The sequence below is a fragment of the Macaca mulatta genome, chromosome 8, assembly GCF_049350105.2.
Source record: "Macaca mulatta isolate MMU2019108-1 chromosome 8, T2T-MMU8v2.0, whole genome shotgun sequence".
Classification (NCBI taxonomy): domain Eukaryota; kingdom Metazoa; phylum Chordata; class Mammalia; order Primates; family Cercopithecidae; genus Macaca; species Macaca mulatta.
Genome location: NC_133413.1, coordinates 74023955 through 74042038, shown reverse-complemented (window position 1 = coordinate 74042038; position 18084 = coordinate 74023955). Strand labels below are relative to the sequence as shown.

Genomic DNA, 18084 nt, shown 5'->3' with positions numbered 1-18084 from the left:
CTCACAGATGTTAATGATCCAAAATAATAATTTTTTAGTGTAATCTCTATGGTTAGCTTCCTCATATTACTACAAAAGATACCCTTCCACTCCAAACCTTCTAGTTTAATGATGACTTCCAGAACACAGAGTGATTAGTAGAGTTGTGTTTGGGTTATTTATATGCTTGTTTTAAACAATGTTAAACAAAAAAAAAGATTTCTTCTGTTAGTATTGAGTCCCATGATAAATGTTTCTTTCGATCTTATGATACGGCAATAGGGGTGGCTGTTCTAAAATGAGAACATTGCTGATATCCAGATACAGAACTGTTTGTTTCCAGAAAGGAGAGTCCCCCTGGTGGCCAATTTTTTCCTAAGAAAGTCCTGGTAACAACTATATGGCAGGGAAGTTAGAAGCTCAAATAAATCAAGCCTGCAGTGGCCAGTGCATAACACCTTAGCCGTGCAAAGTCACCTGTTCTCAAGGAACATATGGCCAAAGCACAGCAGGAAAGAACAACAGAAAAAAGGAATGTGTAGAGAACAGAAATAACATAAATGTAACTTAAATTGCAATGAATGAATAGCAGGGAAAACATCAAAATCAACAGTGTGGTGCAAGATAAGGAATGTAGCCATAGGAAATAGAAAAGTTGCAAGAGGTAAATGGCAAAAAGAAAAAAAAACAAAATAAAGAGTGCAAAAATACCAGTGTCAACAAAACCATAGTTTCCACTGGTATTTCAAGCCTAAGATGGAAAAAATAACACAAAGGTGGGCTTCTTGGGCTGTTAATGGCTCAGGATGGTAGGAAATAGACTAAATCAAGACAGGTAGTTCCAGTGAGAGAGGGACAGGAACACAGCAGTACAAACCAGAAGATCCAAAGAAATATGGTATACATTGGCTTGGTGTAGAAGAACTCCAACGGCCATAGAAATTCAGTCTCTGAGGTAGGACAAAGCAATAGAATGTTGCAAGCAGAAGTAAGGCCATGTGTCTAAGAACTCAGTTCACTCCTTGCAAGATATCAAGCAGCAAGTGTAATTGAAGGGAAATGCTCTATCCATATACAGAGAGGACTAGTCAAGAGATCAGGCCTCAAAACAGGGAAATGGTTCCAATGGAGAAGTAGAGTATGAGTCAAGAATTGAGAGATGAGCAATATACATTAACATTATAAAACACTAAAGAAAGTATACATGCCTAGAGCCCCTTAGGCACACTACAAAGAAGATGACCTGAAAAGTGATTGCTTACAGGCTCTACCTATAGGTGATATGAAAGTTCCCTCAGCCTTGTCAGTATGAGTGAGCCTGCAAAGTGAAGATGAATTAGAAAGGGATTAGATGAGTCATCTGAGTCTGTAAGGTCCTTGCAACAAGAGCATGAAGATGATAAAAGAGGACAGAAAGGGAACAAGTTGGATAAAAAGAAAACAATGAATTGGGGTGAAAAGATCAAGCCAGTGATCAAACTCTCTACAACTAGAAGAGACTTATCAGTTTCTCATGTAAGTCTATTATCTTTACTCCAACTCATCTTTTCCACATTGTTTAATTAATGAAAGTGGGAAAACTGGTAAAATCAGAAAGAGGTTATTCATAGATAATTAGTCTTTTTGTAAGCAAATTACTACGTGTTTAAAGTTCCAGTTAAGAAGCTAAATAAGATATAAGCTACATCAAAAATGAACAAATAAGAGGCATCTACTTTCTATAATAAAGGCCTGGGAAACTGGGACCATCCTTCCTTCTGAGGACACTGAAAAAACTGAATCCAAGAACTAACAAGATAGTAAGGAATTGCCAGGTGGTGACCCAGCATGCTAAGAACACAGCACGGTGAGAAAGGCACTCAAGGCCGCTTTTGCTGATTAAAAAGAGGAGCCTAAGGGATGGACTTCTGGCAAACTGCTAGGGCTAAAGGTGAAAAGTCAAGGTCTTGATCTGCAGGATGGTAACCTTGGTAAATAACCTCCCAACTTACTTTGAGCCAAGCTTCCTAAAGGCTGTATCCATCCCAGTAGTAAATGTTAACAGATTAAAACCAGCAGTGAAAGAGTTTTAGAATGTCTTCTTTCATCTGGATAGCTCAGGATATTTCATTCCTTAAACATGGATTAAAGTTATCTTGAAAGGCCAGCACATCCAGGCATCTGACAAGCAAATAAAAATCACCTAAGGAGGAAGATACCCTCATTCTTGTCCTCAAATTCACTCTACAAATAATTTTTTAAACACTATGTCCAGCACAGAAAGGCAACCATACAGACAACACAAATACAAAGATGCAAGATAAACTAAAACATACCCACAAAAACAACAGAAAACAGAAAGACCACAAGAACTTGAGATACTAGAAATAACAGGTATGTACTATAAAATAACTAGGTTTTCTGCGGTTAAAAAAAGTAAAAGACAAGCTTTAGTGACAGTATTTTTAAAAGCAGATGAATGTAACAGTAGACTAGATACAGGTGAAAAGAGAATTAGTACCTTTGAAGGTCCATGACAAAAAAATATCCACAATTTAATATAGAGACAAAAGAATAAAACCTACAGAAGAGATGGTAAGAGATATTGAACATATTAAAAGCTTTCTAATAAATGTTTAAATGAAGTCTGTGATAGTTAGTTTTATGTGTCAACCTGGCTAGGCTGTAGTACCAAGTTACTCAAGCAAACACTAATCTACATGTTATTGGGAAGGTATTTTGTAGTTGTGGGTAACATCTACAATCAGTTGACTTTGAGTAAAGGAGATTATTGTCAATAATGTGGAATAGTTAAAAGGCCTTAAAAGCAAAACTGAGGTTTCCCTGAGGAAGAAAAAATTCCGCCTCAAGATTGTAGCATCAACTCCTACCTGAGAATTTCCAGCCTGCTGACCTGCCTTAAGTTTTCAGACTTGCCAGTTCCCACAATTGCATGAGCAAATTCCTTGAAATAAATTTCTCTCTCTCTCTCTGTATAAATATAGTACACATATATAATACTAATATTGTTAATTAATATTGAGTGTATAAAATAATAATGTTAGTGGGATTTAAAATATATTTTGAGAGAGAACGAAATTTACCAAATAAATGACAAAAGTTAAACAAATGATCTAAGATTCCTGTGTTATCTTGGAGAAGAGTATAATTTTTTTTTTTATACTTTAAGTTCTAGGGTACATGTGCATAATGTGGAGGTTTGTTACATATGTATACTTGTGCCATGTTGGTGTGCTGCACCCATCAACTCATCAGCAGACAAACATTGGATTTTGATAAGTCAAGGAGGCTTGCTAATTTCTAGAAATAATCACTAAAAGAACAGAAAAAAGAATATAGACTTCTAAATTAATAAGGTAAAGAAAATTGAATGATTAAAAATACACAATTCAAGTGAAATAAGAAAAAAATCAGAGAAAGAGCAGATCAAATAAAACAGAGGCAAATTGTAGAATTAAGCTAAATATATAAATGAGTGCATTAAATGTAATTAGATTATAAAGTTTCAATTAAAAGACAAAGCTTGTTAGCCTTTTTTAAAAATAAAATATATGCATTTAAAAGAGATATTTACTGCTGGGCAGGGTGGCTCACACCTGTAATCCCAGCACTTTGGGAGGCCGAGGCGGGTGGATCACCTGAGGTCGGGAGTTCAAGATCAGCCTGACCAACATGGAGAAACCTGTCTCTACTAAAAATACAAAATTAGCCGGGGTGGCAGCACATACCTGTAATCCCAGCTACTCGGGAGGCTGAGGCAGGAGAATTGCTTGAACCCGGGAGACAGAGGTTGCAGTGAACCGAGATCGTGCGGTTGCACTCCAGTCTGGGCAAAAAGAGCGAAACTCCGTCTCAAAAAAAAAAAAAAAAAAATAGAGAGATATAAAACAAAGGACAAAAAGATTTAAAGCAAAAGAATGTAACGAGGTATGTCATGCAAACATAAACCACAAAAAAACTGACGTAGCATATAAATATCACACAAAATAAAACTTAAGAAAAAAGATACTAGGAAAGAAAAATAAGCTCCTTCATAAGGATAAAATGTTTAATTCACAAGGAAGATACAATTCTAAATCACACTCACCTAATAATATAGTTCCAAAACAAAATAAAACATGACAGAAATGCACAGAGAAATTAATCCATAGTTACAATAGGGCACTGTAACACACTTCCCTTAGTATTTGAAAGAAGCACCAGACAAAAATCAGTAAGGAAGTAGGGCGCAGAGGCTCACGTGTGTAATCCAAGCACTTTGGGAGGCCAAGGTTGACAGATTACTTGAGGTTAGAAGTTCAAGACCAGCCTTGCCAACATGGTGAAACCCTGTCTGTACTAAAAATACAAAAAATTAGCCAGGCGCCGTGGCACACCTGTAATCCCAGCTACTTGGGAGGCTGGGGCAGAAGAATCGCTTGAACCCAGGAGGCAGAGGTTGCAGTGAGCCGAGATCACATCACTTCACTCCAGCCTGGGTGACAGAGCGAGACTCCATCTCAAAAAAAAAAAAAAATTAGTAAGGATAGAGCAGATTTGAAGAACATAATTAATAAACCTGAAATCAGTGGACATGTAGAACAATCAAATTCAATAACTGCAGAATACACTTTATTTTCAAAAATGCATGAAATTATTTTAGTAATAACAATATGTAGACCAAAATGAATATCTCAACAAATTTAAAAGAACTGAAATCTCAGAGTATATTTTCCAATTACAATGTAATTATGCTAGAAATTGATAAGCATAAGATAACTCTTAAAATTTCCCAATATGGCTTAATCTGAGAAATAATACATCTAACTAACCAATGGATCAAAGGAGAAATCAGAAAGATAGAGAGTTTTTGAATTGATGAATAACAAAATTAGTATTTATTACAGAACTGAGAATACACAGGAATTAGAAGAAAAAATATATACTTAAATGCATTTATTAGAAAAGATGACAGGCTTGAAATTTAATGAGCTAAGATTCCAGATCAATAAGTTAGAAAAAAAAGAGTGAATTAAATCCAGTAATGAAAAATAAGGAAATAATAAAGGCATGACTATAAATGTAACAAAAAAAATATACAAATGAGAACCAAAAAAAGCTCAATTTATAAGTGCTTTGAGAGGCTGGTCAAGGAGAAAAAATGAAAAGCACAAGTAATCAATACCAGGAAAAAAAAAAAGGAGACAATGCTGCAGTTGCTGTAGATATTAAAGATGAGGAAAACACAAACGACATTATGCAAAAAAATGGAAACATAGAAGAAAGTGACAAATTATTAGAAAAACGTAACTTAGAAAGCTGACATAAAAATAAATAGACTTTAAAACATTCCCACAAAGAAACTGCAGGCCTAGGTAGCTTTACTAGTGAGTTGTTCTAAATATTTAAAAAAGAAAGAACACCAGTCTTACAAGAAACCTTCCAGAGATCAGAAAAAGAGGATACATTTCAAGATAACCTCGGTGAAAAACTTGACACACAAAAAATTAGCAGGCCAATCTCACCTATGAACAGAGATTCAAATATTCTAAATAAAATGTTAGCAAATTAAATCCAACTATACATAGAATTAATAAAATGGGACCAACTTTGATTTGCTCCAGGAATTCGAAGTTGTTTTAATATTAGAAAATCGATTGATGTGATTCAGCACATTTGCTAAATATTATGATGACCTGGGCAGAGCCAGAAAAGACAACTGACAAAATTCAGCATCCTGTTGAGATAAATATTAGCAAACAACCTAGAAAATCAAGCATTATATTTAATGGTGAAACATCAAACATTTCCTTCTGAGACTGGGAATGGACAAGGATGACATCATTACTTCTATTCAACATTGTACTGAAGGCCCCAGACACTACAGTAAGGCAAACACAGAATGAAAGGTAAAAGGATTGGAAAGAAAGGAACCAAACTGTCATAACTCACAGATCATGTAGGTGGGTATAGAAAAATCTAAAAGATTCCATTAATCATTAGAATTAATGAAGATGTAGCAAGTTTACCTGATTCAAAAATCAATATACAGCAATGAACTGTGCTGACAGTGTTCTATTTCTTTACTTAGGTATTGGCTATGTGCACACTGGCTTTGTAATCGTTGCTTAAGCTGTATTTGTGTTGTGCGTTTTTTATTAACTCTTACGCATCACCAGGACCCTGAAGGTGTCATACGCTTCCTGACAGGACCTACCAGCTTGACGGAGAGGCAAGTGTATACAGCACTGCTACTCTGAGAAGCAGCAGTACTCTTACATGTGAATGCTGAAAACCTCACTTAATGGATACTTTTGATGTAACTCCATTTATGCTCACAATTTTGGCTCCGTTCCATTCTTGTTTTACTGTTTAAGTTTCTCTTTAAAGCAGCAATTTTCTTTATATCATTTACCATAGACCCCACAAAAGTATGACAGAAGCTATTTTTCTATCGAAGCATACTATTTTTCTTCCAGAGATGTCACCTTGAAATAGACATTTGCTTAACAATTCTATATTTCTAGCTTTCATTCAAAGAGACCTGTATCTTTTACCTAACCCTGCTGCACTGATCTATCCATAGCTTTTTCTTGAAGGAAAGGGTCACTCAGAAAGATCGGATAAAAACCTATATAACAAGTCACTGTCAATAAAACCAAAATGTTTTCTTAAAGGCAAAGTATAACAATTTCCTTTTATCCACTGGTCAATAGATAAAAATAAGTTGGATACCAACTTATGGGCACAAGCCAGTACTTCATTCATTTATTGTTAGTTGCTTTGAACACTGTTAAAAAAAGAAAATACCCACTGGAAGCCCAAAGAGCCATTAGCAGAGGGCGGCAGTCATAGCATCATCATCATTGAGCCTAAAAGCAGAATAGAAAAGCAATATCAGACCTCATGTAGGGATACAGTTTAGAACTCTGGCAAAACTCCCATGCTCCTAGGGTACCTGTTTCCTCTTACAAAAACCTCATGTGCTTTAAATGCCGGAACCACTTTTCATCTAAAAAATATCATCCACTGCTGCATTGTTATTGTATGTTCATTAGACATTAAAAACACAAACACTGACATTCTTTGCCTTACCTGTTATAGCATAAGAAAGCATAAACGAGTCTGTCGAGTAACAAAAGGATTTTGTTAAATATCCCAACACTAACCTGTTATTATTCTGCCTATCAGGAGAAAAAAAAAAATCAGAAAACACAAATTCATATCATTTTCTGTTAACCAACTAAAAATAGAGGGTAAAATGTAATTCCACTAGAAAAATGAATAAGTACTTGAAAACCATCACATTCTATAAAGGTCTAGCTTTTGGAAACTGTAACCCTGTCATTAAATTATTTCCACAAATCCATTCACACAGTCATGTGCTGAGTCTAAGAGGAGGAGGAAAGATCATTTTTTTCCCCAAATTTGGTATCCAGCTTTCTAAAAAAAGACAAAGGCACATTTTATCATCCTGGAAAAAGTGACTTCAGTGAAGCAGATAAAGTGTCTAATAAGGCCTAATTATCTCATGTTGTGATTCTTTTTAAATCACTTTTAACCTCAGGAAGAATTTTAATTATCTTGTATAATAAAGTCTTTCCTTATTTCACCCCCTGTAGGAGAAAAACATATTAAACCTTATTTTTGTCAAAAGATAAGAGCAGTATTAAGTTTAAATTGATGTCATTATGAAATATTTGATATCAGGATTACAAATTTCAGCTTCAGTAATTATTCGATTGGTCACAAAAGGGTATCATTCCACTGCCAACTCCTAGCAAGAGGCCATCAGAGTTATCAGCATGCATGCGATACACTCGGGACTGTTGGGGGAAGAGAAAAATGTGTTCTTTCTATTCCAGTAGAGTCTTGTGATTCCAAGGTTAAATTATTGAAGCAGTTTGGGAGGTACTTTTTAATATGATTTTCAAAAAGTTTTCTCCTCATTATCAACTCTTTAATAAACACTTCAAAGTTTCTGTGAGCTTCTCCATTGGGAAAAATATTAATTCATGAGCCTTCTTCCCAAACATACGCTCATTTCTCTCATTGGGATTCAAGAACTCAAGGAGGAAATGTTATGCAAGTGTCTGCATATAGAAAGACAAAGTTTTCCTTCCTCTTTTTTCTCATTTCTCCTACAAAGGCATTCCCTTCATGCCTAGCATATAACTTCCATCTTGCAGTATGATTCTGGCAAGAGGCGCAGCCTCGCCAACTCAGCAAGGTTCTCTGACACGAGGTACTAATCTATCCTTCTCCTCTTTATTCCTGATCTGTATAAAATAACAAAAAAGCATTGACTAGCATCAATGCTAGGCATCAATAGGCTAGGCATCATGAGAAGCACTTTCCAATGCTTTCATTTCATTTAATCTTCACAGCTCTACCCCCATTTCCTAAAGAGGAAACCTAATCCTTGGAAATGTTCACTGGCTGCCCCAAGGTAATAGAGCTGGTAAATGGTGAGATCTGAATGCATTTCTAAAGTTTGAAGAGAGAACCCACTCATTTAATTTCCACAACAATTCCATAGTTTTTTATTCTGACAGAGAGGAACTAGCTGTTTTCATACCTTATAGAAGGATACCATTTGGATATGCATGGTGCCTTGAAAAAGAATGGCATTTTTTATATATGCCCGTCTTGATGTAGTTCACTTTGACTCTTGCCATAGAACTGCGTGTGGGTGAAACTTTAAAGCAGATCACTGGCCACTTCATGTTAACACTCATACTACAGAAGAATTAAATAAGTGTAAGATTCAATTACACCGTATTTTATTTCAGGGAGCTCAAATTACTACAGAAGAAGTCTATGTATTATTCTGCTAAAATCAGGATAAATACAGCATGTAGGGGACCAGCAGGAAGATTAGCTTCATGCGTTTAAGGACCCAGGTGGTCATGGGCTCTAACATCATGCAAGGTCATCGTAGGTGCCAACCTGCATCCTGGAGCCTTGGAAAGAAGGAGTAGAGGACAGAAGGGGAGGGTTTGCTGGGTCAGGTGAAGAAGTCCCCAGAAAGAAAACAGAAAAGATTGGGTGAACAGCTAGCCAGTTCATTTACTTTAGGTACACAGAATAATACAAAGTAGATGCAATAATTAAAATTTGAAGAGTTCGTTATGGGTATTTCTATGGCGTGCACTAAAATTTCATTTTCTTTTTGTTTAATGTGATTATTTTTTACTGTCTCTCAAATTTACTAACTGTTGTTTAGTTTTTGTCTTGGTAAGTCCCTTTAAATCTTCTCTGGGAGAAAATGGCAAGGGGTGGCTATACTTAGTTAATGAATATCCTGTGGAGCCAAATAATAATAATGTTAATATCTGCTAATATTTGTACATCATATATTATGTGCCAAGTACTATTCTAAGTATTTTGCACATACTGACTCATTTGATACAACCACATAGTTTTAGTGTATTTATTATTCATGCATAATTAAATCTGCTTTAAATTATGTTATATAGTTTTTATGAGAATGTTAAACCATTGATTCATGATCTTTATTGAACTTTTTTTTTTTTTTTTTTTTTGAGACAGAGTCTCACTCTGTTGCCTAGGCTGGAGTGCAGTGGTGCAATCTCAGCTCACTGCAAGCTCTGCCTGCCAAGTTCAAGCAATTCTCCTGCCTCAGCCTCCTACGTATCTGGGATTACAGGTGCCTGCCACCACGCCCGGCTAATCTTTGTACTTTTAGTAGAGATGGGGTTTCACCACATTGGCCAGGATGGTCTCCATCTCTTGACCTCGTGATCCACCTGCCTCGGCCTCCCAAAGTGCTGGAATTACAGGCGTGAGCCACCTCACCTGGCTCTCAACTTTTTTGTTTGTTTGTTTTAACCAGAAGTATGTGCACTTTATTGAATGCCATTATATAAAAGTGTGTGAGGACAAAAGGCTGATACAGGACTTGGCTCCGGGGCAGGGCAAGGAATGGAAGATGGAGTGCATGGGATATAGGTCACGGGCAGAGCCCCTGGCCTGGATGATGCCTCCTGATCTATCAATAGACTTGGAAGATCAACACCAGGATGATGATGAGCAGAACGGTCATGACAATGCCCACAATCAGGGCCCAGATGTTCAGGCACTTGGTGGTGGAGGCATAGGCCTGGGCCCTGGTCAGGTCACCAACCATCTTCCTGTCCCTAGACGTCATGGAGTAGGCAAATGCTATGAAGCCCAGGCAGCTGGAGTTCATGAAAATGGTGTTGAACAGCGACCAGACAACATGGTCGGGCACAGAGGTCTCACTGTTGAAGTGGATCATGGTGGACATTGGAGGCATAGAGTTGTGGGGTGTCCCCACCACAGCCACCTCATGCTCCTCCTTGAGCATCTCATAATTGCGGGGGGCGGCTGCTGTTGGCAGGAGTGAAGAAGGTTTGGAAAGTGTGGTTCATGGTGTCGAGGGAAGACCAGTTGTGGTCAGGTTGCTGGGATGGTTCTCAATAGGCCCTCCATCTCCCCAGTAGTTTCAATTTCTCCTGAACTATTAAATTAATGAAGAAGCCCTTTTTTTGTTATCAGTCAATGCAAAGGTAAACTTCCACCAAGCTTACCTGTATAAACTGTTAAAACACAGATTGCAGGGCATCTCTTCCAGAGTTAATGATTCAGTAGGTCTGGGATAGGGCCAAGAATCGTGTTGCTCCAAGTGAAACTGATGCCATTGATATAGATGAAGCAAAAAGACAGTCTGGAAAGGCATGATAAAACCCTAAAAGATATTAACCCTTGGAGTCTTAGGGAAATGCAAGAGAACGTGTTATAAGAGTGGGTACAATTCTGATTTTTGTCAGAACCAAAGAAACAGTGTCACTGGATGTTCATTAGAATACGGTTTCCAAAAGTCATGGAAGCAGACAAGGCTGCAGCAGAAATGATGTCATATTGAGTTAGTCTATTTCCATAGAGTAAACAGATGCTCTGTTCTGCTGGTGAGCTTAGTGAGACTTCCAAACCCCTTCTGAAAAGAAAACTTCAGGAGTTTTAAGGCAGCCTGATATTTAGAGCCACCTTAATATGGAAAAATGAGACAGCATACAGGAAGAGATCCACAGGCCAGGAGGAAGGGATGTCGAGGTAATCAAGAGAGATGGACTCTCTAAAAACAAGCTGGAGGAGCACACTCCCCAGCCAGCCGTCATAACCTACACGGGGTAGACAAAAGCAGAATAAGAACACCATCCCTCAACTCTGGACTGAGTCTGACTTTGTAATTTGAGAACAGAGCAGAACATGACAATGTGATGGATGCCCTATTCCTCTTCCTCCCTGAGTAATATTGCTTAGGATCTCTTTAGTGCCAGAGGCAATTTCAGGGGCTCTACAGAACATGATTGTATCTGGGGCCTTTTAAGTTCCAACTGTGAGATCGGTTTATAGGACATTTTTCTAAAATGAATTGTTACATGTTTTGGTCTCTGCTCCTGATTCTCACTGCCTTTGCTAGATTGGCTATTTTAAAATCCTACTTTAACCATGAATGAGCAACATGATTCTTTCATGTGGGGAAAGAGATTGCTGTTGTTATACCCACAATTGATCTTTCCTATTTCTCTAAGATTGGGTTGGCTGAGAAAGGGATCACCTTCCTTCTCCCGTTCTTTCCTTCCACTTGAGAAGCAGTAAGAAGGATACTCAAGTGTCACTGACAGCCACAGGGCCTTATGTACTATGGGAGTTCAAACATGTACGATTCAATTTAGGAAAGGGAATTGCTCTCCAAGTATCATTAAGCCATTAAGCTTTTTTTTTATTATAAATGAGGAAAGGCAGGACATGGGCTGGGAGAGGGCAAAGAGGAATTAGTCCATCCTAGCAATTCTGCCAATATTAGTTCATTTACTCATTCAGCAAATCTTTACTAAAAATCTCACCATATCATCACGTGACTGAACTCTGGAAGTAGATGGGGAAAAACAGATACACAGATCATCCTCTTGTATACATTATATTTCAGCAGGAAGACCAGATATTAAGCAGCTAAATTCATTATTAATTAATTGTGATATCAATAAGGCCTGCGAAGCACCACTACAGCCCCAGAGCTGGTCTGATTATGGGATCAGGGAAAGCTTCCCTTGATGAACTGACCCAAGCAAATCTGAAAGATGAGTTGAGTTCTCTGATAAGAGGGTTTCAAATAGGAAAAGACTTGTTGGAAAGCTCAAAGGTAGGAGCACATACTATACACTAGAGGAACTAGCAGAGGACTGCTGGAAAGGCGGTGAAGAGGACAGAACATTCAACAGGAGCTGGGGTGCCTGGACAGTCTGTGTGGGGCAACTATCACCATGACAACAAATGAATGCAAACGTTCTCCAAGCATCAAGGACTTTGTCTAGAACAACCAAAGAGCCATCCGCCAATCCATCTTTTGGAATCCAAAGCATCTAGGGTACAGCTGAGCAGAAGAAGGTGCTCAATGAATGTAGGTTGAATAATGAATAAATTAATCAAAAACGTAAGCATGTGTATAAAATCTATCTTTCACACACTGGAGTCGGCTTTGGTCCATTTACTGCAATATTTCAAAATCATGTAAGTATCTGAGTTTGCTGAATTTGAAAAGACAGCCCAAAATAATTACTGTATTCTGAACCACTATGCTCTCAAATTCATTCCTATTGCAGCATGTGCACTCTCGTCCAGCCTTTTTAGTTTTCTGTCCAAATAAAATTAGGAGTGTTTTCAAAATACATATTGGAGCATTATTAATATCATATCAAATACTTGAAAATTTCATTAACAAGATCCAGAAGAGATCATAGTATCGGAAGCAGCTGAAAACAATATACACAATGAAAGGAAAGACCTTCTCCCTACAACATTCTTTCACTCTTCACACGTTTTTCTCTTCCATTGCCATCTCTGAAAGCATTAGGCCAAAACTTGAAAAATTAAAATAACTTTTTAGATAGTTGATGCCTTTTCATTCATTCAAATTGCATTCATCTTTTTATTCATCTGTTCGTATCTACTGAGTTGCTACCATATATGGAGCACTGTGCTAAATGCTGGAGATGCAAAGATGAAGGTAACATGTTCTTTACTGTTGAGAGCATTAGGAGAAGTACACAGACGATAAATGTTAACATGTCTCAGGTAGAGAAGCTGGCTTTGGGGAGAGTGGAAACACCAAAGAAGGAACAGTCAGTTCTATCTTGGGCGGGGCAATGGGGAACCTGCTGCATGGAAGAATGTCCAGGCAGGAAAGGCTCACAGAAGAGCTGACATCTTCCTGAATCTTGAAAGTGTCCATCAAACAAACAAGGGAAAGAGGTAGCATTCCAGGCAGAGGAAATAACCAGAGCAAATGCATAGAGATGTGAGATAGCTTGTGAAGTTCAAAGAGCTGCACATGGTTTGGTAGAGAGGAGCACGAAGTTCAAGGTAGAATGGGAACGAGTTTGGTCACGGACATATCTCAGTGAAAGGGTAGCTACTGAAGGACCCTAAGCAGGAGAATGAAAAGCCAAGAATTTTATCTCAAAAAGAAAAATCCAATAATAGTGTAAAAAACTGGTTAGAAGGTATTTAAGACTAGAGGCGATTTTCTAGTTGGAACTAGAATGTTTATGAAGATAGAACTGATAGGATTAGGATGGTTTCCTGAAAAGCCATGTCAAAAATAAGAGGATAGTTACATAGTTTTTTTTTCTTCTTTTTTTTTCTTTTTGAGACAGAGTCTTGTTCTGTCGCCCGGGCTGGGCTGGAGTGCAGTGGCACGATCTTGGTTCACTGCAAGCTCCGCCTCCTGGGTTCACACCATTCTCTGGCCTCAGCCTCCCAAAGTGCTGGGATTACAGGCATGAGCCACCATACCCGGTCTTTATTTTTCTATTAACATATCAGTACCTTTGTACAAAATTATACAAAGCTAGAGTCGGTTTGAGCGAGACGGCATCTAACCCAGTATCCTAAGTTTGCCGAGGAACTAAGACCCAGAGAAGGTAAGAGCTACAGAGCTAAGCAGGGCAGAGCACCCCAAGGTGTCCTCAGTCTGGTCCATTACTCTTCTCCCTTCATCTTTCTCCAATTTACTAATCAATTAATGTTCAGCTATCAAATAGTACCTCTAGGATGCTACTTCAAGGAACTAAGCAAAAATTCTTTATAATACAAATCACTTAATTTTATATTTTTTGCATTTGTATGTTTACATATTACATTGTGCCTGCCTAAAATTATTTAAAAACGAAAAAACAACTGCTGACACAGGTACTATCTGTGGGATACAGAGAACTATGACAATTATGAAATAAAACAATCATTAACATTTATAACTCTAATTCACATTCATCTTTAGTCTCCTCAGTGTGCTCATTCCAAGGGAGTCTTTTACTCTTTGATAATTATAGGCCTGTGTTTGCAGCCTAGTTCTGCCACCTGTTAGCCGGGTGATCTTTGTCAAGTCACTTAACCTCTCTATGCTTCAGTAAAATCGTTGTAATAATAAAATCTATCTGACGAGGTTGTGGAAGCCTTAAATGAGTGAATGCACTAAACTAGGTTCATAAGTACTATGTAGTGCTAACAATATATGTCTGAAATGATTCAACTAGCCATGGGGTAATGTGAAATGGGATGCTAAAACTGACAAGGCCAAACTTTTATTATATGTCACCAAACAGATTTATCTATAGTTGTTTGCAACCTTCCACGAGTCTGTGAGGTTGCTTCACATGATCAGGTTAGATTTGGATGAGGTGATTCTCCTACTCACCTGTTTTGCAATTATTTTCTTCTGGCTTTCTGACTTTTCAAGTATTATCTTTTCTCATAAAAAAAAAAATGATGTTCTATTATGGCTCTAAACTTCCTGAAAACATCACAAACCCTGTGGAATGTTTGCCAGTGATGCAGTTGAAGTTCTCAAATTAATGAGAAATCCATTCCTGCATTCTTGATTCTGTAGTCAAATGCTAATTTTTAGTCTTCTAACAATAGGTACCCACTCATTCAACAATAAACGCACACTAGGGACATAGTATGTGGGGACCTAACATTCTGTTAGGTGCTAGCAGGGTAGAGACATTACCCATACTCAAGGGAATCACCATGATACAGGGGGGTTATTCATTAAACCCTATCCACAGAGAATGAAACCAACCTGGCCCTCATGGAGCATCAGGTCTAGTGAGGGAGACAGATAATAAACAGGGAAACAAAGAAGCACACAAATACAAACTGGGAAGAGGCTTGTGAAGGTAAAGAACAGGTTAAAATTATGCTACCACTCACCATCCAAGGGAGAAAGTCTGTATAGATAGTGTGAGCATTAGCAAACTGACCATGGGTCCACTCACCTAGCACAGTAAAGCCAAACACTGACACTGAGGTTTGCAGCAAGAGAAAAAAGGACATTTATTCTCATGGTGCCAAGCAAGCAAGAAAAGCAGCTCACACTTAAGAGCTCACATCAACCTCCTTGATGGCTTACAGGCGAGGGCTTTTAAAGACAGGGGTACATTTCAGGAAAGCAGAAGTTACAGGCAAAATTGCAAATTAATGTATGAAGGTCACACATTGATTTGGCCCAAAAAAGCAGGATATCTTGAAGTGGGGGCTTACAGGTCATTGGTGGATTCAGAGATTCTTTGATTTGTAATTGATTAAGGAAGCAAAGCTTTGTCCAAAAACTTGGGGTCAACGGAAGGGAATGTTACAGTTTGGCCTGTGGATGTCACTTCCTCCAGGCCTCTCAGGAAGATATTTAGAGCAAAGAAGAGAGGTCAGAGTTTAGTCCTCGGTTTCCCCTTATCTGAGGCCTACACGACAGTAGTTGGCATTTTCCATGTGGTGGGGATCTGGGTTTCTAAAAAACAATTGAGTTACACATGTCAAGATATTATCTTTAGTTTGTATAGAGAATCAAACATCTTGTTTAATTTGCTTGAGTGGCTGTTGTTTAAGCTATTATTATCGTCTTGCTTATCAGGTTGGTCATTTACTTCTCAAAGCTATTCAGGTGCCTTCAATTTTCCTTGAAAGGACTCAATTTTTTTTTTTAATTTCATTTTTATGCTTGGGAGGCCCAGCAGGCCCCTAAAAAGGTCCCTACTCTATTTCATGAGCAGGGAAAGCCACAATGGGAAAGTAATGACTGGGCTGGGACCAGCTCAGAAGCGGGGGAAAAGGGCATCCAAAGAACAGGGCGAAAATGCTCAAAGCAAAGGGAAGAGAATGACTGAAGGTCCTATGATGGGGAAATACTTAACTATGTCCGATAGGAGAAAGTAGCCCAGTGTGGCTGAAACAAAGGTAGGATGTACCAGGTGAGAATACAGAGGAGAGTAGGAGTAATAACATGTACATTACAAGCCACAGCCAAGAGTACGTATATATGTTATTCTTAATGCAATGGAAGATTATTAAAGGATTTAAGAAGTGATGTGAAGTCTACATTTTTTTAAGTTTCTCCTGGACTCTTGTGTTGGGAACGGGTTGGAAGGCTGAGCAGTAATACAGAGTTGGGGGAAGAGGACAGACCACGAGGAAGTCCGTCCAATAGCGCCCTCTCCAGATCACTAGGAAGTGGCCTACTTCGGAGAGAGGTGGAGGAATTCTGATCCATTTGGAAGTGGAATGGAAGGTTTTCCTGCTGAATTCGAGCTGTAGGATGAGGAAAAGGGAATAATCAAGGATGATGCTCATGTTGAGTGAATAGAGGTGAACGTCTGGGGAGGAACTTTTCTCCTGAGGGAAAATTTGTTCACTTTTTATTGGTCTTACACGGAGAGACCTTGCTATAATTATCTTACAGTAAATTAAATTCTAATAGAGTTACATATCAGTAATCTGGAAGACTGTTTTATGAGCTTCCCTGATACACACTGAATTAAACGCAGGGGAGAGTTGCAGTCATCCCTAGATTACTTTCCTCTCTGGACAACAGGCATCCAGTATTAAATGTACTTGGGAGAGTAACCCTGGGAGTTAATAATATCCCAAAGAAGTTTTGCCTCTTCTCCTCCCAGCTCCAGCTTTGCTTGGAATGAGCACAGGCCGCGCAGGAATGCAGCTGAATCCTTAATGAATCTGTCCATAGAACATGAAATGGGCAACCATCTTAGAATACCATATTACACTGAAATTGTGGTGTATTTTAGTAGTTTATGTGGTCCCCACATTATTAATGTGACTGACATAAAGTGAAAGGGGAAGCCTAGAGTCAAATACTCCCCAAATGAATAGCGGAGGTCACTCATGGTATTTCAAATTTCCCTTGCAAATGACTGATTCGGGGATATGCACATGACTCAATCCTAGTCGTCAATTCAAAGTGAAGGAAAATCTGTCTGAGGGCATTTAGGAATGTGTTTCTGTGTTCTAACAAAGAAACACAAGGAGAGACAGTTCTTTGTGCACTGGACTTTGTTATATCTGGAACTGCTGCAGCCACCTTGCTCACAGCCTAAGAAGGAAGCCAATTCACAGAGGTAGACAGAACCAAGAGAAGGCACGCAATAGAACAGGAGCCTCTCTCCTTCCCCTGGAGGCAGCCCTGTTCCTCAACTTCCTATCACACGAGATAATAAACTATCCTATTGATAAGCCAGTTTGAGTATGGGTTTTCTCTTGCTGAAACTGAATATATCCTTACTGACAAAGGTAAGACCCATGACTTAAGGAAATGATCAAATTACTGTACACTCAAATCCGCGAAGAACAAAATGCTCTTGAAGGTTCTACTTTATTTTTAAATATTATACATACCCATTTTGTGAGAAATATGTATATTCTCTCAAGAGTTTATAAATATGAATCAAGATAATTAGAATAAGTTTACTAACAAGAAATATGTCAATTATTACAATACTTTTCAATAATATTTTCTATGGAATTGCAGAATAGTTTTTAAAGAGAAGTGAAGGAAATCCACAAGTTTCCGTTGTAAAAAAAAAAAAAAGATGTGAAAATATAAAAGTAAGAACAAATGGAAAACTATCCTTCAGTAAATAACCCCTGAAAAAGAGAAAAATAAAAGAATCTATAGTAAAGGTGGTTTTCATTCTCCCTCTCCTGTCTCTTGATTTATGAGCTACTAAGTCAGATGAAAAGTAGAAACAGTACTATTGAAGTTAAGAGGGGAAAATTATTTGGAGG

General features: G+C 38.1%; 1 pseudogene; it reads right to left on the bottom strand.

Annotated features, from left to right (window-relative positions):
• Nucleotides 1-9973: 9973 nt before the first annotated feature.
• Nucleotides 9974-10373, bottom strand: LOC708693 (interferon-induced transmembrane protein 3 pseudogene; annotated as a pseudogene).
• Between the last annotated feature and the right edge of the window lie 7711 nt (nucleotides 10374-18084).